Genomic DNA, 22611 nt, shown 5'->3' on the forward strand with positions numbered 1-22611 from the left:
CATTTTAAAATAGATCTCCATGAAGACCTTGGAGACAGTCAGTTTGGAAGCCCACAAATCTAGAGTATCCAATGGAAAGGGCATGAAAACCTTGGAGACAGCTAGTTTGGGGGCCCACTATAGTATCCAATATAAAGGGCACCCAAGTTTTCATCAGAAATCACACAGAGAGTTAAAATGGAGGTAGCTTGAGATACTCTAAGATTCATTATATTTACATTTTCTATCTAGAAATTTATTTATTTTCATCCACAAAACCCTTGAGAGCTCAATTCCATCATAGGAAAGTATGTTAGCTGAGGAATTTTCAGTGAAATGAAGCAAAGCATGATTTTTTCCAAAGAAGGCCTTCAAGCTCCTGGAGTAAGCCCTCATAGCTGTACATGTACCCAGACACAGACAAAAACATAGAACGAGTAGAACGAGACCAAGAAGATAGCCAAATGGTGCTTCCCAATACATTCACAGCACTGGGGCCATGATTACTTGGTCTTTGCAAGGACATATGTCCCCCAGCCTCATCCCCAGGCTCAGAGTTGTGTGCACTGTCTGTTTCTATGTCATTTATCAGGGTTCTGTCACACAACAGAAGCTAATTCTAAACAATTACAGACATCTTGCTGTTTTTACTCACTCTACCTCCTACAATTTTTTTTGGCAGTAAATTTGTGTTAAGAGTCTAATAGATTGCTAGTGAAACAAAGTTCTAGTATTAAGATCCAATGACTGTATTCAATCTGAAAACCCAGCTCTTAATCAATGGTGAAAAAGATGTAGCATCAAATTCATAAACAATGTAGTCCAGAATGAGGACAAGAAGTTAAGGTCACAAACACAGGTGGTTGCCTTCAAACTCTAAAATAAGAACAGTCCAGAGAAGTGAAATAATACAGAAGGCAAGAAGAAAGTGCTAATGACATAATCTTCTGAACCAGGTCCAGCATAGGTCCATATAGCTACTGACCTAAAGTTAGTTCTTTTGGAGTACTGGAAAAAGTAGATCTCTCAGGTGTAGAGATTCCATTCTTTTTATTCTCTGCCCTTTGACATAATACCTCATTACAGCTACTGTTTACTTTTTAAATAATTTATAATGAAAGAAAAGAAAAGGAGTGTGAAGAAAGATGGTGGCATGAGAAGTGAGGCAGAAATCTCCTCCCAAAACCATATATAACACAAAGATACAGCAAATACAACTAATCCTAAAAGAGCGACCAGAAAGAAGATTGCAGCAGCCAGCCTACATCTGAGAAAAGTGAAGATCTGACAGAAAAGGGTAAAGTAACAAAGCCGTGATCCGGCAGAACCCAAGTCCTCCCCCACCCCAGCTCAGAGGTGGAATGAAAACAGAGCTGATAGGGAGTAAATACCCAGGCCTGGAGATCTGCTCTGGGAGCACAAACCCACATTACATGGTGCTCTGGAGATTAGAAGGGTTGGAAAGCAAAAACAAGCAGAACACTCAGAGAGACTGAGATTCTAGCTGCTAGTGGAGAACAGGTTCCCACAACTGGCTGCTCTGGGACAAACAAAGGTGGGCACTTTGAAAGACTTCCCAACAGTGAGAGGGCTGCTAAAAGGGCAAGGATTACACAGAGCTTGCTGCTCAGGAGAAGGAACAGGTGGACAAAATTGTCCCAGCACACTCAGCCCAGCAGGTTGGGAACTTTCAGGAGCTTAACCTGAAAGTAACCCAATTCCCCTGTCTGGCAACACAGCCCCAAGGCCCCACACCAGATAGCACAGCCTGCCGCTCCTTCCTCCTGGCCAGCTCCTGCTCCCCCCGCCATCACTCCAGGCCATCCAGAAGGCACCTGCCTACACAGCAGCCACAGGAATATATCCAAGAGGCTGCTCCCTGCACACTCAGCCCACTGGCCCTCACATTGGAGGCAGGACTACACCCAGGAAGCAGGAAAGAGCTCTGTCCTCTAGCAGGCACTGACGCAGCTCACCTGTGACCCCAACCATTGCTCCATGCCAGCAGGAGGGCAGCCCTGCCTATGGAAGCCACAGGGGCATATCCAAGAGTGTGCTCCCTGCGTGCACGCACACAGCTCACTGGCCCTAAGAGCGGAGGCAGGCACTGCAGCCAGAAAGCAGGAAAGAGCTCTCTCTCCTCCTGGCATGCACTGCTGCTGCTCAACTTTGACCCTGGCTATCACTCCAGGCCAGCAAGAGGGCAGCCAGCCAATAACAACCACAGGAGCATATCTAAGAAGCTGCTCCCTGTGCACTCGGCTTGCTGGCCCTGGCAGTGGAGGAAGGCGCTATAACCAAGAGGCAGGAAGGAGCTCTCTCATCCCAGCAGTCACCGGCACCATTCACCTGGGACCTCCACCATCCCTCCAGGTTCAGTTCCAAAGAGTAGAACTTCTGGGCACTAGAGGGCACCTCCTACACAAAACTCTTAGTCAACATTATCCAATAGGATTATGAAAAGGAAGAAGAATCTTGTTCAATCCAAAATCCCTCAAACGCCAGAAAAGGGGCTCAGTGAAACTGAAATCACCAATATTTCAATAATTTTTAATTTTTCAATCTTTCAAAAAAGAAAAAATATTTCAAAATAAAAATCATAAACATGCTAATGGAGCTATGGAAAAATATTCAAGATCTAAGGAACAAATTCGAGAGAGAGATAGACACTTTGAAAAACAGAGTATCTGAAATGAAACATACAATGAGGGAATTAAAAGCAGACTAGAAGAGGTAGAGGAGACCGTAAATGGAATAGAAATTAGAGAACAGGAATACAAAGAAGCTGAGGCAGAGAGAGAAAAATGGATCTCTAGGAAAGAAAGAATAATAAGACAACTCTCTGACCAATCCAAACAGGAACAATATCTGCATTATAGGGGTACCAGAAGAGGGGGAGAGAGAAAAGGGGATAGAAAGTGTCTTTGAAGAAAAAATTGCTGAAAACTTCCCCAATCTGTAGAAGGAGATAGTCTCTTCAGCCACCGAGGTGCACAGATCTCCCAATGCAAGAGATCCAAAGGAGACAACACCAAGACATGTAATAATTAAAATGACAAAGATCAATGACAAGGACAGAGTATTAAAAGCAGCCAGAGAGAGAAAAAAGATCACCTACAAAGGAAAACCCGCCAGGCTATCATCAGACTTCTCAGCAGAAATCTTACAGGCCAGAAGGGAGTGGCATGATATATTTAACACAATGAAACAGAAGGGCCTTGAGCCAAGAATACTCTACCCAGCAAGATTATCATATAAATTTGAAGGATGGATTAAACACTTTCCAGAAAGGTAAAAGTTGAGGGAATTACCTCCCACAAACCATCTCTACAGTGTATTTTAAAGGGACTGTTATAGGTGGAAGTGCTCCTAAGGCTACATAGCTATCACCAGAGAAAATAAAGCCATATTAAAGGAAATAGACCAGTTAATTACTAACCAAATGCAAAATTAAATCAGCTACCCACAAAGTCAGTCAAGGGATACACAAAGAGTTGAGAATATTACACTTAACACATAAAGAGTAGAGGAGGAAGAAAAAGAAGGGAGAAAAAAAGAATCTTTAGATTGTGTTTAGAATAGCATAATAAGCAAGTTAAGTTAAACTGTTAGATAGTAAAGAAGCTACCCCTGAACCACTGGTAACCACAAACCCAAAGCCTGCAATGGCAATAAGTACGTATCTATCGACAATCACCCTAAATGTAAATGGACTAAAAGCAGCAATCAAAAGACATAGTTTAACAGAATGAACAAAAAAGAAAGACCCATATATATGCTACCTACAAGAGACTCACTTCGAACCAGACGACATACACAGACTAACAGTGAAGGGATGGAAAAGGTATTTCATGCAAACAATAGGGAGAAAAAAGCAGGAGTTGAAGTACTTATATTGATAAAATAAATGTCAAAACAAAGAAAGTAACAAGAGACGAAGGAGGACATTAATGATAAAGGCGTCAGTCCAACAAGAGGATATAACCATTATAAATATATATGCACCCAATATAGGAGCTCCCAAACATGTGCAACAAATACCAACAGAATTAAAGGGAGAAATACAAAGCAATGTATTCATTTTAGGACACTTCAACAGACCACTCATTCCAAAAGACAGATCAACCACTCATAAAATAAGTATGGACACAGAGGCATTAAACAACACATTAGAACAGGTAGACCTAACAGACATCTACAGAACACTCCACCCAAAAGCAGTAGGATACACATTCTTCTCAAGTACACATGGAACATTTTCCAGAATAGATCACATACTAGGCCATAAAAAGAGCACAGGTAAATTTAAAAAGATTGAAATTGTACCAACCAAATGACAAACCTCAGATGACAAAGGTATAAAACTTGAAATAAACTGTGCACAGAAAACAAAAAGGCCCACAAAAACATGGAGGCTTAACAACATGTTCCTAAATAATCAATGAATCAATGACCAAATTAAAACAGAAATCAAGCAATATATGCAGACAAATGAAAACAACAGCCCAATGTCCCAACTTTTGTAGGATGCAGCAAAAGCACTTCTAAGAGGAAACAGGCCTATTTCGAGAAAGAAGAAGAATCGCAAATGAATAGTCTAAACTCACAATTAATGAAACTAGAAAAAGAAGAACAAATGAGGCCCAAAGTCAGTAGAAGGAGGAACATAATAAAGATCAGAGAAGAAATAAATAAAATTGAGAAGAATAAAACACTGGAAAGAATTAATGAAACCAAGAACTGGTTCTTTGAGAAAATAAACAAAATAGATAAACCCCCCAGCCAAACTTATCAAAAAGAGAGTCTACACACATAAACAGAACTGAGAAAAAAAATCACAATGAACACAACAGAAATACAAAGAGTTATTGGAGAATACTATGAAAAATTATATGCTAACAATTGGATGACCTAGAAGAAATGGACAATTTTCTAGAAAAATACAACCTTCCAAGGCTGACCCAGAAAGAAACAGAAAATCTGAACAGAGCAATTACCAGCAATGAAATTGAACTGGTAATCAAAAAACTACCTAAGAACAAAACCTCTGGACCAAATGGCTTCACAGCTGAATTTTATCAAACATTTAGAGAAGACCTAATACCCATACCTTCTTAAAGTTTTCCAAAAAGTAGAAAAGGAGGGAATACTTCCAAATGCATTCTATGAGGCCAGCATTACTCTAATACCAAAACTAGGCAAAGATCTGACAAAAGAAGAAAATTACACACCAATATCCCTGATGAACATAGATGCAAAAATGCTCAACAAAATATTAACAAACCGAATTCAAAAACACATCAAAAAGATCATGCATCATGATCAAGTGGGATTTACTCCAGGGACGCAAAGATGGTATAATATTCAAAAATCCATCAATTACATACACCACATCAACAAAAAGAAGGACAAAAATCATATGATCATCTCAATAGGTACTGAAAAAGCATTTGACAAAATTCAACATCCATTCATGATAAAAACTCAACAAAATGGGTACAGAGGGCAAGTACCTCAACATAATAAAGGCCATGTATGACAAACCCCCAGCCAACATCACACAGCAAAAAGCTGAAAGCTTTTCTTCTAAGACTGGGAACAAGACAAGGATGCCCACTCTCCCCACTTTTATTGAACATAGTACCGGAGGTCCTAGCTATGGCAATCAGATAACACAAAGAAATAAAAGGCATCCAGATTGATACGGAAGAAGTTAAACTATCCCTGTTTGCAGATGACATGATATTGTGCATAAAAACCCTAAAGAATCCACCCCAAAACTACTAGAACTTATAACTGAGTTCAGCAAAGTTGTAGGATACAAAATAATACACAGAAATCTGTTGCATTGCTATACACTAATGATGAACTAGCAGAAAGAAAAATCAGGAAAACAATTCCATTCACAATTGTATCAAAAAGAATAAAGTACCTAGGAATAAACCTAACCAAGGAGATGAAAGACCTATACCCAGAAAACTACAAGACACTCATGAAAGACATTAAAGCAGACACCAATAAATGGAAATACATACGATGCTCATGGATAAGAATTAATAATGTCAAAATGTCCATCTTGCCTGAAGCAATCTACAGATTCAATGCAATCCCTATCAAAATACCAACAGCATTCTTCAATGAACTAGAACAAATAGTTCTAAAATTCATATGAAATACAAAAGACCCTGAATAACCAGATCAATCCTGAGAAGAAAGAATAGAGCTTGGGTAATTTGCTCCCCAACTTCAAGCTCTACTACAAAGGCACAGTAATCAAAACAATTTGGTACTGGCACAAGAACAGAGCCACAGACCAGTGGAACACAATAGAGAGTCCAGATATTAACCCAAACATATACAGTCAATTAATATATGATAAAGGAGCCATGGACATACAATAGGGAAATGACAGCCTCTTCAACAGCTGGTGTTGACAAAACTGGACAACTACATGTAAGAGAATGAAACTGGATCATTGTCTAACCCCATATACAAAAGTAAATTTGAAATGGACCAAAGACCTGAATGTAAGTCATGAAGCCATAAAATTCTTAGAAAAAAACATGGGCAAAAATATCTTGGATATAAACATGAGCGACTACTTCATGAACATATCTCCCCAGGCAAGGGAAACAAAAGCAAAAATGAACAAGTGGGACTATATCAAGCTGAAAAGCTTCTGTACAAAAAGGATGCCACCAATAGAACAAAAAGGTACCCTAGAGTATGGGAGAATATATTTATAAATGACAGATCTGATAAAGGGTTGACATCCAAAATATATAAAGAGCTCATGCACCTCAACAAACAAAAAGCAAATAATCCAATCAAAAAATGGGCAGAGGAGCTGAACAGACAGTTCTCCAAAGAAAAAATTCAGATGGCCAACAGACACATGAAAAGATGCTCCACACTGCTAATCATCAGGAAAATATTAAAACCACAATGAGATGTCACCTCACACCAGTTAGGATGACCCACATCCAAAAGAAAAGAAACAACAAATGCTGGCGAAGATGTGGAGAAAGAGGAACCCTCCTACACTGCTGGTGGGAATGTAAACTAATTCAACCAGTGTGGAAAGCAATACAGAGGTTCCTCAAAAAAACTAAAAATAGAAATACCATTTGAGGTTGACATCCAAAATATACAAAGAGCTCATGTACCTGAACAAACAAAAGGCAAATAATACAATTAAAAAATGGGCAGAGGAGCTGAACAGACACTTTTCCAAAGAAGAAATTCAGATGGCCAACAGGCACATGGAAAGATGCTCCACATCGCTAATCATCAGAGAAATGCAAATTAAAACCACGATGAGATATCACCTCACACCAGTTAGGATGGTCACCATCCAAAAGACAAACAACATCAAATGTTGGCGAGGATGTGAAGAAAGGGGAACCCTCCTACACTGCTGGTGAGAATGTAAATTAGTTCAACTATTGTGGAAAGCAGTATGGAGATTCCTCAAAAAACTCAAAATAGAAATACCATCTGACCCAGGAATTCCACTCCTAGGAATTTACCCTAAGAATGCAGCAGCCCAGTTTGAAAAAGACAGATGTACCCTATGTTTATTGCAGCACTATCTACAATAGCCAAGAAATGGAAGCAACCTAAGTGTCCATCAGTAGATGAATGGATAAAGAAGATGTGGTACATATACACAATGGAATATTATTCAGCCATAAGAAGAAAATAAATCCTACCATTTGCAACAACTTGGGTGGAGCTAGAGGGTATTATGCTCAGTGAAATAAGCCAGGCAGAGAAAGACAAGTATCAAATGATTTCACTCATCCGTGGAGTATAAGAACAAAGAAAAAACTGAAGGAACAAAACAGCAGCAGACTCACAGAGCCCAAGAATGGACTAACATTTACCAAAGGGAAAGGGACTGGGGAGGATGGGTGGGAAGGGAGAGTTAAGGGGGAAAAGGGGCATTATGATTAGCACACATAATGTGGCAGAGGATGCACAGAGAAGGCAGTATAGCACAGAGAAGACAATTAGTGATTCTATAGCATCCTACTATGCTGATGGACAGTGACTGTAATGGGTTATGTGGTGGGGACTTGATAATGAGGGAAATCTAGTAACCACAATGTTGCTCATGTAATTGTATACTAATGATTCAAAAAAAATTTTAAATAAAGAAATACCACTTGACCCAGGAATTCCACTCCTAGGAATTTACCTGAAGAAAACAAGATCACAGATTCAAAAAGACTTATTCACTCCTGTGTTTATTGCAGCACTATTTGCAATACCCAAGATATGGAAGCAATCCAAGTGTTTATCAGTAGATGAATGGATAAAGAATATGTGCTACAAATACACAATGGAATACTATTCAGCCATGAGAAAGAAACAAATCCTACCATTTGCAACAACATGGATGGAGCTGGAAGATACTATGGTCAGTGAAATAAGCCAGGTGGAGAAAGACAAGTACCAAATGATTTCCCTCATTTGTGGAGTTTAACAATGAAGCAAAACTGAAGGAACAGAACAGCAGCAGACTCAGAGACTCCAAGAAGGGACTAGCAGTTACCAAAGGGAAGGGGTTGGGAATGTGGGTGGGGATGGAGGGAGAAGAGGATTAAGGGACACTATGATCAGCACACATCATATAGGTAGGTCACATAATGCAACATAGCACCGAGAAGACAAGTAATGATTCTATTGCATCTTACTATGCTGATGGACAGTGACTGCGATGGGATGTGGGGGTGACTTGATAATATGGGTGAATGTAGTAACCACAATGTTGCTCATGTGAAACCTTCATAAGATTGTATATCAATGACACGTTAATAAAAAAAAAGAAAAATAAACATCCCAGTAATCATGGTCTAGATTCAACAATTGTTAACATTTTGCCCTATTTGCCCAATTATCTAAATTTTATTGAATCATTTTCAAATGAGTTGCAGACATTATGATACTTCATTATTAAATGTTTTAGTTCACTTCTCATAAGAATAAGCTCTCAAGCATAACCACAATACCACTAAACCACCAAAGAACACTTGAAAAAATAATTCCCTAAAAATCACCTAATATCCCACTCTTACTGAACCATCCCCATTGTCCCCAAATGTATTGACCCTAACATTTTATTTTGACATTTTCAAAGACCAAGTTGAAAGGATTTTATATGCACTCATATACCCACCACCCAGGCAGTATCATTAAGTTTTTACTATACTTAGATTAGCACGCCTTTACATTTATCCATGTTTTCTTTACCCATTAATCCATTTTATTTTTTGACACATTACAAAGTAAAGTGTGTCACTACAGTTTACCCTCAAATAATCTGTATGTAAATAATTAAGTAGAGTTCAATATTTGTTTACAATTTTTCTTTTAATGGGAAATTTACATATAATGAAATGCACCAATATTAAACTACATTGCTGAGTCTTAACAAATGCATGTCCATATTAAGAAGCAGACCGTTCCCAGGAGGTTCTTTCATAACCCTTCTCAGTCAATCCCCTCTCTCACCCCCCATCCTCAGAGGCAAACACTGTTCTGAGGTTTCCACCATAGATTGGTGTTGCCCATTCTAGGACTTCTGATAAATCAATTATACAGTATATACTTTTTGGAACTAGGTTCTGTCACTCAAAATGATGTTTTGGAGAATCACCCATGTTACTCCATGTATTGGTAGGGCATTCCTTTTTACTGCTGATAACTATTCCACCTGGATTGTTTCTAGGCTTTGGCTATTACAGATTAAATTTCTACAAAGATTCTTAGGCAAAATTTTTGCACAAAACTTCTACGAAAATTCTTATAAACGCATCCTTTCATTTCTCTAGGATAAGTACCTAGAAGAGGAATTGCTGGGTCCTAGTGTAGAATATGTTTAGCTTTGTAAGAAACTTACAGACCTTTCCTCAGAATGCTGAGTCATCAGGGAGCACGGGTACTTTGTGTGACTGTGCTGGAGGTAAAGAAAAGGGATCCTCTCTGCAACCAGTCGTGTCATAATTCTGTCTCCTTGGGAAACCAACGCAAAGCAGTTCACCTAAACAGCTTCTCGCTTGGTTTTTCTCATGTGTCCTATGCTGGGCATCCTAGACCCCCACTTCATGAATAAAGGCTTGGTGCCCCACTTGCTGGGAAGATTGTCAGATGACAGATCCCTGCAGAACACTCACTCCAGAAATTGCCTCAAAACAAGAGTGCCCCTGCACCCTAAGTCACCATGCCTTCCTAGGGTGGACTGTGTTCAATGACTGGTCAACCTGGACAAAGAGTTCGCTCCCTCACTTCAGAGTGGCACAACCCAAAAGCACCATGCCAGCCTCAGAGTTTTTCATGGGGTTGGCTGACCTTAGATGGAACCAAAGCCAGTTTTTCCTCTGCCATGTCCTCCTTGTTCCATTTCTTCCATACTTCTTAATCCCAGGAATACTCCCTAGTACCCTTCTGCTGTGCTGATCCATCTCACAGTCAGTTTCCTAGAGAATCCAACCTGCATAACTGTTTGCCTTTAGAGTACTCACGATGCTTTCATTGGTATTTCTGTAAAAACCAGATTTACCCAGATTTGGCAGAAGGAGAAATCAAGACACAATTTCTGTGACTTGCCTGAGATTATCTGAGGTGTTAATATTGTGCAAAGGCAGTTTTCCAAGGCATGCTCAAAAGCCACATAAATGTGCTGCCAAGTTTTCATCTCTGTATAAAATTTATTTTTGCTGCAACAGAGTAAAACTCACCACTCTGGCAATGCATGCCAGACGGAATGTTTAAGATTTGTGGGTTTGCAGAGTGGGGTACAGAGCAGGGAGTCACAAGTTTAGAACAAATGTTAAGAAGCAGAGTATTCAAAGAAAGACAGTGTGCTTACTGGGAATGTGATATACTCTCCTCGTGAGTACATAAGAGACGGTGGGCAGAGCAGTCAATCTACTGAAGCAGCTATACCATTTGCGGAGTGACTGTGCCTGTGATAATAACTGCAGATGACATGGCTTCACAGTTGGACTAGTTACACTAGTGTTTTGCTGTCCAGTTTAATGTTTGGAGATTGTCATCAAAATTACCATCATTCAAAAGGCAGCATTGATTGCAAAAATGTTGCAACTCCTGAACTGGGGATTAGAACCCAGGAAATCTACCCCTGCAAGAGTTCTAGCTACACCCATCTGTTAAAATAGAAGAATAGAAATAATTTTTATTATCCCAAATCGAGAGGCTTGTGCTGTTTCCTAATAAAATTAAGCATATTGGCATTTGAAGCATGTTAAGCATAATAGCATTGCTAATTAGAAGAGAATATAAAGGAGGTGAGCACATTAACTTAAGCAAAGCCAGTGTTTGGATGTTCCTGAATCTGCTGTGCACAAAAACGGGGCTCTATAGAGTGAACAAAAACATGGCACTTCATTTAGACAGTGTCTACACTGCCTTTCTATTTTCTTTTTTAAGTCTCTTGGCACATTCCCTGCCATGCACATCCCCTCCAGCGGGGCCTATCAGCTCAGGGGTACAAAGCCCTCTTTGTACCCCTGAAAGTGAAGTATTAGTAAGTCCAAAGGAATCAGATGAGACTCGTTTCTGGTTCTTTCAGGCATCAGTGGGGTCCAGTTTTCAAAATATCTGTAACTAGGGCTTCAGAATCACATACGAACTACTGTATTCTATGACTTATTGGCAAATCTGCAACTATTTCACACAGATTAAAGCCAAAAATCTGCTCCCAACATCAAGACTGTTTACAGTAATGATTCCAATTCATCACATAACCACACAGCCCTTTATTTCATGCAGGCTAGTGGACAGTCACCAAATTTGCTTACAGGTCTTGCTTTTAAAAATATGCAAAACAAAGGAAGTATTTTAACTAGGAAGCCAAAAGTTGAAGAGAGTTTTAATCCTCTACAATTCTTATCTGCAGCACCTCCTGGTTATTATTCTCCTAACAGGCTGGCTATTTTCATTAATGCGGCTGGCAGCTCCGACTTCGCCTGAGGGGAATGTAACCCTGAGCAGCCAACAAGAACTTGAAATTCTCTGGTTTTTGTCACTTGCTGTTAGAATCACAGCCGTGTCTAAATTTAGGCTAATGAGTCAGATTAAATAGTGACCTGACTGCACAGCGCCATCCAATTTGTGTGGGGGTATAATCAACAGCACAGTGGATTGTAAAGGTCAATGAGGTGGACATTTCCCAACCTCCTCCTGGTTCAACACTACAAAAGAAAATGACATCGTGAACTAGGCTTTATTTGCAGGACAGAATACAGATGTGTTTGCCTGCATTTTTTAGCTTCCTTTTCTAATGCCCACAGTACAGTTTATGGATTCATAGCATACGCATATGTCAACTTGTGGCTCTAAAGGATTAATTTCACTTTATCCAATATGTTGCTAAACCTCTTAGGGAATTTGTGGTTTTGTGCGATGGGCTGACATAGCACTAATTTAATTCAGATTTGGTTTTTCATACTGTCACAATTTAATTATCACAGCATTGTTTGTGGGAATTCAGACAAGGCTATTTAACGAATGAAAAATGACAAAGCTTTCTTTAGCATTCTTTGATTCCAGCCAATCCCTCACCCTTTACATCCAACAGGTCCTGGAGGTATAAGACCCTAGTTCAATCCAGCAGCTGGCATCCCACCCTGTCCCCACAGCCATGGCCTCAGGGCAGATCTCTTCAACTTTCCTCAAGGCCCTCATGGGAACTGCTTACCAGCTCTCTCTTCTGCCAGAGTCTCTCTGTCCCACAACCAGGATTCTTTGTAATGTGATCATGTCATTCCTGTCCTAGAGAGACTTCTTGGACAGGCAACCTTTGCCTGTAAGATAAAATAAGGGAAAAATATGACTTTATGGAATTGCAAAGAAGTTATGGTTTCATAATGTTATTTGAATGAATGAACTGACCATAGATAGTCACAGCCCAATCTTCTATAGCCCAATCTTCAGATTCATAAGCTCAGGTATTCGATCAGTGTCTCAGCAGTGGATGTACATTAACTAATCCCACAAGATTCATGTAAGAAGCAAAATTGTCAGCATATTTATTTTCATTGACTCTATTTGCTAGACAAGCCGTAATCCTCATTTTGGCCTGGGCTACATATTCCTCCCGCAGAAACAGAGTTGCATGAATAGCCATTTTAGAATAAGGCCCTTATGGCCATGGAGTTCTCTCAGGAGGTGAGCTCTCTGGCCCTTTGAGGCCTTAAGAGGACGATGGTTCTGGCTGTGACCTCCAAGCTGATCCGGGTCATGGCGGGTACCTGTAGCAGGTTCAGGGAGCTCTTTTCCATGACACTGCTTTATTGGGCATCTATTCTCTACAACCCAGGCTGACCAGTCATTTTCTGTGGCACAAAATAAAGGATTAAGTTCCTACATTCTGCACAGAACTCATGCCATGTCCCCGAGACTGCACCTCTCTTGGAATTCTGGGAGAAGTTCTGAAACTCTTCAATAACAGACTCACTGATGGACCCAACTGGTTCTGGCTTCACCCATACTGTGATCTGCAGTTACACCTAACTCTTCATGCTTCTCCTTTCATGCTGAAGCAGTAGGCTGTTTAGGTTGCAAGCCTCAGAAACTGTTCCTAGCAAACTTGAAAGAAGGGACTTAATAGGGGTATATGGGGTCGCTTACAACTTTAAAGGTAAAACTGGAAATCCTGGTTTCAGAAAGGAAAGAAGCCAGGGCAGAGCTGAGGACCTAGATAGCAAGAACAGCTGGGCCTTCTTTTCAAGGAGACACTAGGAAGATGAATCAGGTCCAGCCACCTCCTCTCCTGCCCAAGATCCCACACACTAGCTTAGGTAAAGCAGGGCACCTTTACTGGCAGCCTCCAAGATAGTTCAGAATGAGAGAGGCATAATTTCTCAAAAGAAAGTCAGGGTCTCACAACCAAATGTCACAGCAAAGGATATGGGAGCAAAATTAATTGAGTGGATACACTGCAACCAAAGTTCAAATTTGGACCTAAAGACTCAGCAGAAATGCTCAACATCACAGGTAATTTGAAGGTCAAAAGAGGAAACGTTTAGGGAGGCAGCAGACTATATATAAGGGAAAGGAGAGCGATAAGAAGAGGGAAAAGAATTTTAGTATATGTAAGTGATTGATTGGAAATCTTATAGAGTGGTAAGAAAAGCATAAGAAAATATAATATTTTATAATTGAAAATTCTGAAGGTTGAGTGGATTTTAAAGAATAGAGTCATAGACAAATTCAAGGAATTAATATTTGCAGCTGTGTTTAAAGTCCCAGCTCTGCATAAAGTTGCTTCTCAGCACAAAACTCTGGCCTGGCTACTCCTTCAGCCCTGAGCTCTCTGTGCTTCAGTAATACTGCCCATTTTTTATTCCCTCAAATGCCAGTCTCCCACCACAGAGCCTTTGTCCATGTGGTTCCTTGTGCTAGTCTTCCTCACCTCCTGTATTAGGGTTCTCCAGAGAAACAGGACCAATAGCAGACAGAACTACATCTACATCTACAGCTCTAGTGCTAGATAGCTAGCTACCTACCTATCTAGCTATCTAGAGAAAAAGGAGAGACAGACAGGCAAACAGAGAGATTTATTTTAAGGAACTGGCTCACATGACTGTGGGGGGTGGCAAGCCCAAAACCCATGGGACAGGCTGGCAGGCTGGAAACCCCAGCTAGAGTTGATGTTGCAGTCTTGAGTCTAAAGGCTGGAAACTCAGGCAAAATTTCTACTTTGCTGTCTGGAGGCAGCATTTTAACTCCTTCCTCTTTGGGAGACCTCAGTTTTTGCTTTTAAGGCCTTCAACTGACTAGATGAGGGCTATCCACAATTTGAAGGGTAATCTGCCTGAATCAAAGTCTACTGATTTAAAAGATAATCACACACAGACAAAACTTTATGCCATCATCTAGACTGCTGTTTGACTGAACGACTGGGCACCGCAGCCCAACCAAGCTGACAGATCAATGTAACCATCACAGTCACACTTTCTGTCTCCCATCCACCCACACCTCTACCCATCTTGATTAATGCCACCTCCCTCACATCTCAGCTCAAAGCTCAGTGCCCTAAGGAAGATTTCTCCGACCTCATGTTACCTGGACACTCGGAGAGCACCCTGGACCTTTCCTTCTTAGCACCTCCCACAGCTAATGGTTAATACATGTGTGTGTGTTTGTGCGTACAAAACTGCATAACTACTTTCCTACCATCTGTCTCCCCTCCTGAAATGTAAACCCCAAGAGGTGAGCCTCTTTTCCTTATCACACTGCTCCTAACACCAAGCACAGTGCTTGTACATCATGGGCACTCAGTACTTTTATAGTGAATGAATTCATGAAGGAATGCAAAAAAACTGGTATTGAGGCTTAGCTGTCATAGCACATTTATAAGCTTTCAAAAGTTAAAACAGCTGCAGATGTCAGCAGAATTCTTTGCTTTATCCCAGCTTCCTACAAGGAGCAACATATGAAATGCTTTTCCAGAAGTTTAATGCAAAATGCCTCATGGGACTGTGTCCATCCTTACAAGTAAATATGGTCTAGGTTTTCCTTTCTTTTTCTTCAAGTCCCAAGGATAGTAAAATTTAAAAAGGGCTATTTTGGGTACAAAGAACTTGCTTCCAGTGGTAAGCAGATATCACTGGGGTCTGCAGGCAGAGATTCTGTAACACACTGAAATTCTCAAGAAAACATCTTCAAACATGTGGAATGAATAATGCTACTACCCCCAGGAATCATCTAAATACATACAGTTCTTCATGCATAATGGATTTGTTAAGCATGCTTGGAATATTCTCCATTCTTAAATAGCTGTGAATAATTATAATATTCATAAATTACTATATATTAGCAGACTAAGCAGGTGCACTGCAATCAAATTCATTTATTAGCCCTGTTCAGAACTCTGATCTTACAGGTTGAGACCCAGGAAAACTGAATTGGTATATCCATACACATAAATCAAAAAGCCTAATAAGGTGCCTTCCTAAACAAAATAAACCAGCTTTCTTTTTCTTATGATGATTTAGTTTGGTGAGGCAAATAACACTATGAAAAAGAAATGAACAAGCAATTATGGACATATCATATAGTAGGAAAACCTTTATTCCTTTTTGTGCAATTTTCCACGTATCTCTGAAGCCCATTCTTGACTCGAGACAAGGTTTTCCAATCTCTCCATTTTCTCCTGCTGCTGTTTTTACCCCATCTTTCTTCTAGATTTGTAGGCAATGAGAAGGTAAGATAAGTGATATATTGTTCTGAAGGGTCTTGAAGGTGGATTCAAACCCATGGTGCCATGTGACCTCTCCAGGGTGAGCCATTTCTTTAAAACAGCTGTTCACTTGACATTACTGAGTTTAAAAATCCCTTGGGTAAATCTTTAGATACAAATCATCAGCATGATTTGATAATCTGAATCCCTTGAAGGCATGTATAAAATATGTAATTGCCTTGAAAATAAGCACGAATAATTTAGTGGTAAATATGTATTTGTAGATATATGCAAATACATACAAATAAAACAATATATCACTTTTATGCTGTATTTGAAAGAGCACATATGAAAACTTATTGTGGACATTGCCTTCAATAATAAAATACTTAATATACACTTTAACAGTCATTTGAAAACAAAGATACACTAGACCCAGATGAGACAGTGAACAAAATATATGTACAGACATGGATGGTAGAGTGCTTTTTCAACATGAGATGCCAAAGAAATAAAAGGCTATCTTTGTCCATACAATCCAACTGGGGTGGCCCAGAGCAGGTGTGGGGACCACCAGTGTTCACACTGGGAATGCTGAAAGCCCAGAGCGAAATAGAAGAATATTCTTCATTGTGTACACAGTTTGACTTCTATACTCAGGAATGTCTAGGTCAGTGGAATTGGACATGACAACTTCTTGGGGATGGGGGTCATGGGGGTGAACAGTCAAGTCTAAGAGAATTTTAGACCAGGAGGTCAGGGAGAGATGGAGATGAGAATGCAGAACTGGGAGGAGAGGAAGAGAACCTCAGACAAAGTGTGAAGTCACAAATAAGGACAACTGATTTGAGGGCTGGTCTTTACACACCTGGCTGCAGAGAAAGAAAAAAAGAAAGAAAATCTTGCTAGGAGGATCAGAGAGGTAAGCACACAAAATTCAGATTGGAGGTGGGTAGGTGCGATCTTGATTGCCAATGGTTTAGGTGAGGTCTAATGAGCATCAGCCCGCCAATCAGCCCAGGGAGCAATGGAAGTCAGAGAAGTCAACGGTTGAATCAATAAAATATCCTTTACTCTGTCTCTTATTACTTTTTGACTCAGAAAAAAAGCCTTAGAAGTAGCCACTGACTTAGGATCACAGTGAACCAATAAATAAATATGGGTTTTAACAGTATTTGTGGAACAGACTGCAGCCTGAGGAAGTGGGATGTGGTCTGGTAAATCAAATGTTTACCAGTAAATTATTTGTGCTTATTTTCAAGGGCAATTACATATTTTATACATGCCTTCAAGGCATTTAGATTATCCTTATTTGATACATGATGGTGATGAGTTGTATCTAAAGATTTACCCAAGTAATTTCTAAACTCAGCAATGTCAAGTAAACATCCATTTTAAAGAAATGGCTCACCCTGGAGAGGTCGCATGGCACCATGGGTTTGAATCCACCTTCAAGAGTCCTCAGAACAATAAACCATAATGGTCTAATGCAAACCAGAGATTCACAAGTGAGGGCTTTCTACTGTTACACAAACTCTATTCCCAGCTGGCAAGCCAACGTCTCAAAAGTCAGAGCAGACAGTCCAGTAGGAAAAACCTCTATTCTGAACAGCAAAAGAAGAGGAAGAGGGGCACTAAAGTAACATTGCAAAGGCAAAGGAATTGGACAAAGCAGCATGATAAAAAAATTGATTTAAGTTCCCCTTGCCCAGATGTGACATCAGATTTCTTTCATTAAATTTTGGATTAGAAAAATGAGTAATCAGCAAAACACAGCTAGAGCTAAAGTTTGCATTTGCTTGTCTAGGATTTACTCCTAAAGAGGTTGAAATATCTGAAAAAAAAGAGGCGCTTTTTTTCCCCCAAAGAATCATCACCTACATAGACTGCTTTTTTCTCAGGAGAAAAATCAAATTTTATTTCCCAAAAGAATGTTAGATTCTGTTGTAATCATTAGTATGTTGGTAAGAGCTCTAGTTTAAGTACTTTGAGTGTGTTTCCATGCAGAATATGCATATGTAATTACAATGGCTGACACTAAATGCTCATTATGTGGGACACACATGATTTCTATGTCTAATCTAATCTTCTCAACTACCCATTAAGGGTGGTACTCTTATTATCTACATTTTACAAAATGAGACACTGAAGCCACTTTGCAAGGGTAGCCACTGGATAGGGACAGAGTGGGGATTTGAACCAGACTAATTCTCTCCCTAATCACTGAAAGGTGTCTTTGAGAGAGTGTTTCAAAATAGCTTCCATATAATGCTAATGAAGGTATTATTTCAGGAATAGATATTACCTACCCCAACTGGCCAGTGGAATGCCAAATAATATTTGACTACTTGTGCACTATGAATTCAGTGTGAGTTACTCTAAAGAGTCAAAATATTAGAAAGTGTCAAGAAGACTCAATTACCAATTGTTAGGCTGTTCATATCATGAATGAAATCACTGCCCACATATCCCAAGTTTCATTTAAGATTATTTGAGGATGTTTTAGGGTTAACCTCAGGTGAGCATGTCGTGGTCACAGTGATGGTTGATTGGCCTTCTCTCCAGTTTCTCCCCCATCCCCTCTAAAGTACTTTGTTTCAATCAGACACAAACTTCTTGTCACCCTTTTTTCAATGACTAAATATCTGTCAATGTCAAAAGCTGGGAAGGACAACTAGATATTTATTCGTTGGGATCTTGTTTGTATTTCCTTTACCAACTATTTCAAGGAGCTCTGTCTTTTAAATGCACTAACATATAAACATTTTCAAAGTTGTTAGTAGATTCCTTGTCATAGTAGGTACCTAAATTCAGATAACACCTTAAGGTGTCAGCTCACATAATAGAGTTACTGCTTCTTCCTAAACTGTCCAGTTATTTTCAAAATAAAACAATAAGCAGTTCTGCTGTGGAATTGTCTGGGTTTACTAACTGCTCCTCTCCTTTTTGAAATGAGTTTCTATAACAGTGCAAAGTTAGAAACTAGGAGTCATCAACATTTTTAAAAGGAGAGAAAATCCATATTAACTTGAATGTATCAGCTAGTATTTCAGGACTTCAGTAGAGAGGCAATCTGGGTAACCATCAGAAATCTCATCTATTGCTGACAAAAACTTCAGCCTGTCAAAGAGAATGAGGCCTAAAGTGGGAAAAATTGTTCTTCAGGAAATAATTTTTAGTGTCCTCCATATGGGAAAGAAGCCCATTTCTATGTTTAGAATTCAGTGAAAAAGCAGATAAGTGGAAAGCTTGTCAATCTATCAAAATGCTTAAATCAATCCTTTTAGACATAGAAAGCGGCGCACATCACTTTGAGCTTCTTGGCTTTATACTGCCCAGCAGAGTCTGATTGATCCTGGTCCAGAGAATTAACACTGATGTAAATATAAATATCCCTATAAATCAGCAGTAAAAGGAATTATGTTTTCTCCCTGCAGCCAGGACCCATAATTCTTTTTCCAAGGCTCTATGACAGCCTTAGAACAGAACTGCAATTCATACTTAGTTTTCCTCTAAGTGAAGTTAACCTAAAGAAATTATATGTACCCTGTTTTAAGCTAAGCTTATACATGAAAACAATTATTTACAAGAATAATTGACTCCAGGAATAAAAGTCTGCAGTACAAGATAAAAATTACCTCTAGCTTACATTTATAAAATTCTACATAGATTATAACAAGTTAATCTTCTCTAATGATGTATCCACTCCTATCCTTAGAAAATAAGAAATTCTAAAATATAACCTAAATTGTATCTAATATATGGCCAGTCTCAATGGGGAATTACAGAAATGAAGTGACTCAACACTAGAGTGGTAAGCATACAAACAGAGGGCCTCAGTGGCCCAGGAGGTATGCTGGCTGGGACTGGAGTTTCAATATACATGAAGAAACAAGACTTTTTTTTTGGTCTCTTAACAGGGCAGAGAAGGGAACTGCAATCTCCCAAAAAACAAGGATTCCAGAAGGGCAGCATTTCACTAGTCCAAAGCAGCAGTGGTACAGCTTGTCATCTACAGGGGTTCTAGGAAAAAGAAAGAGTTCATCTGAGAAGAAGGAAAGATCCCAGCCTGGGACATAGGTGAATGTTGGGGTCAGATATACACTGCCTGTGTGATAAAGCAATGGCAAACTGAGAAATTAATATAAAAACAGGTCCCAGACCATGGGAATCCTAGGGATTCAAGTAGAAACAAATACAAAATACCTTATAGACAAATGTCCACAACCGAAAGCACAGGAAGCCAGTGTGAAAATATCTCACCACAGATAAGCTCACAATGAATAACACAATGAATCAACACCTGGACATTATTTGCAATAAGGGAAAACCAACAGACATGACAATAGGCTCAATTAAAAACCCTAAAGCTAGATAGAAGAGAGAACAATTTGAAGGAGACAAACAGTAACAGCATTTAAATGATTACAGAAAGGAATAAAATCAGAAACCAACAGCTAAAAGATAGGTGAACAAACACATTTGGAAATGTAAAAACATGACTTTAAGTCTTTCATAATCAATCAAAACATCATTCTGGAAATTTTGAATACTTGGAATTGAATAAGTACTGTGTGAAAAAAATCACTGACTAATCTCACTAATGATATAGATAGAACAGGCCTAAATAAAATACAAGCAAAATAAATCCAACTGAGTGCGTGTGTGCGTGTGAGAGTGTGTTAAGTTACAACTAAGTAGGGTTTATCCCAGGTATGCAAGGATGGTTCAACTATTGGTAATCTATTGATATAACTTACCCCTTTAACATAGAAAACAAACAAAAAAAAAAAACCCAATTCCAATAAATTTTGACATAGGTTTATGATTAAAAAGCAAAACATACTCTTAGCAAATTAGGAATAGAAGGATATAACTTCAATAGAGTGCTTTGTTACAGTGAATATCATATACTTATTTGTGAAATATTAGGATAAATTTATTTAAGATTGGGAGCAAGATGAGGCTGTCTGTTATTACCCTTTCTACTCATCATGATATTGGTGGTTCTAGCCAATCCAATAAGAAAAATAAGAAAGAAATTAAGGATTAGAAAGAAAAAATAAAATTATCATTATTTTCTAATAATTCAATTAGGCAGAGAAATACAAGGAAATACACAGAAAAATAATTGGGACTTAAGCAAATTCAGCAAAGTTGCTTTATAAAAAAATATTGTAAAAATTAGTAAAATCTTATTTGGAAGCAACAACTAAGGAGAAAATTTTAAATTTTAAAAAGGATCCATGCACAGAAACAACGAAAAAAATTAATAGGAGATACATAAGATGTTCAAAATTTGGGGAGGCAATTTTAACATATTATTGTATGACATTAAAAAATAAAGTAAATGGAGAAATATATAAGGTAATGAGTGGATGGGTGACTCAATATCATTAAAATATCATTTCTTCTCATATTGATCTATAAATTCTAATGCAATTCCTGTAAAATTGCCACAGGCTATTTTGCAGAATTTTACAAGCTGATAAACATCATATGGAAAAGGAAAGGGCCAAGAATAGTCACAACCATTTGATGACTAGGGAGATATGCAAGTCTGAAAACAAGTAGTTACATTAACTTTCAGAAAATGTGGTATTTGTCCAAAGAAAGAGGAAGTAGACCAATGAAATAGCTCAGAAGGGAGAAAAAAACACATGTATACAAGGTGTCATAGCAAGTCAGTGGAAATGGATAACTCTACAATAAATATTGCTATAATTAAGATTGTCCACATGCAAAAAAAAAAATACAACTTATTTCAACCTTACTTCAGAGACAGATTAAAAACCTAAATGTGAGTATTAGGACTTTGCAAGAAATAAATAGGGAGAGAATATTTTTATGAACATAGGGAAATGAATTGTTTCTTATGAGAAATGCTAAGGGCACAAATCTAAAGGAAAAGGTTGATTTCCTTTTTTTTATTATATTGAATTTAACTATATTGAAAATTAAACTTTTCGTGATATAAGGTACCATAAACTAAGTTAAAACACAAACCACATACTTGGGAAGAGCCATTTGTTATGCAAATCACTAAGAAAAATATGAATACAATAAAATGAGGAAAGATTATGAACGGGCGATTCACAGAAGAGAAACTGAGATACCTAAAATTTCCCAGTCTTGGCAACTATCTAGGAAACACAAGGTGATGTGAAATACCACTTCAGAAAAACAAGATGTTTAAAATATTGTTGAGGAGGAAGGGGAGAAATGAACCCTCCTATGTGGTAAATATTTTTTGTACAAATATTTTGATGAGTAATTCGGCAATATCTAGCAAAGCTGAAGAGGCATATACCTATGGCCCAGAATTTTACTTCTAGATGCAAAACCTAGAGAAGCATCCTATGTGAGTTCAAGATGAGAGGTACAAGGATGTCCATTGAAACGTTGTTTGAAGAGCAAAAATT

The 22611-nt window shown here is 38.7% G+C and overlaps 1 long non-coding RNA gene across 1 annotated transcript in view; it reads right to left on the minus strand.

The window, feature by feature from the left end:
* Positions 1 to 22611, minus strand: part of LOC118970724 (uncharacterized) — a 196042-nt gene that overhangs the window by 117180 nt on the left and 56251 nt on the right. The window contains exon 2 of the long non-coding RNA XR_005058780.2: positions 12704 to 12809. This is a non-coding gene — a long non-coding RNA (uncharacterized lncRNA). The remainder of the gene's footprint in view (positions 1 to 12703; positions 12810 to 22611) is intronic.

Source organism: Manis javanica, chromosome 1, assembly GCF_040802235.1.
Source record: "Manis javanica isolate MJ-LG chromosome 1, MJ_LKY, whole genome shotgun sequence".
Classification (NCBI taxonomy): Eukaryota; Metazoa; Chordata; class Mammalia; order Pholidota; family Manidae; genus Manis; species Manis javanica.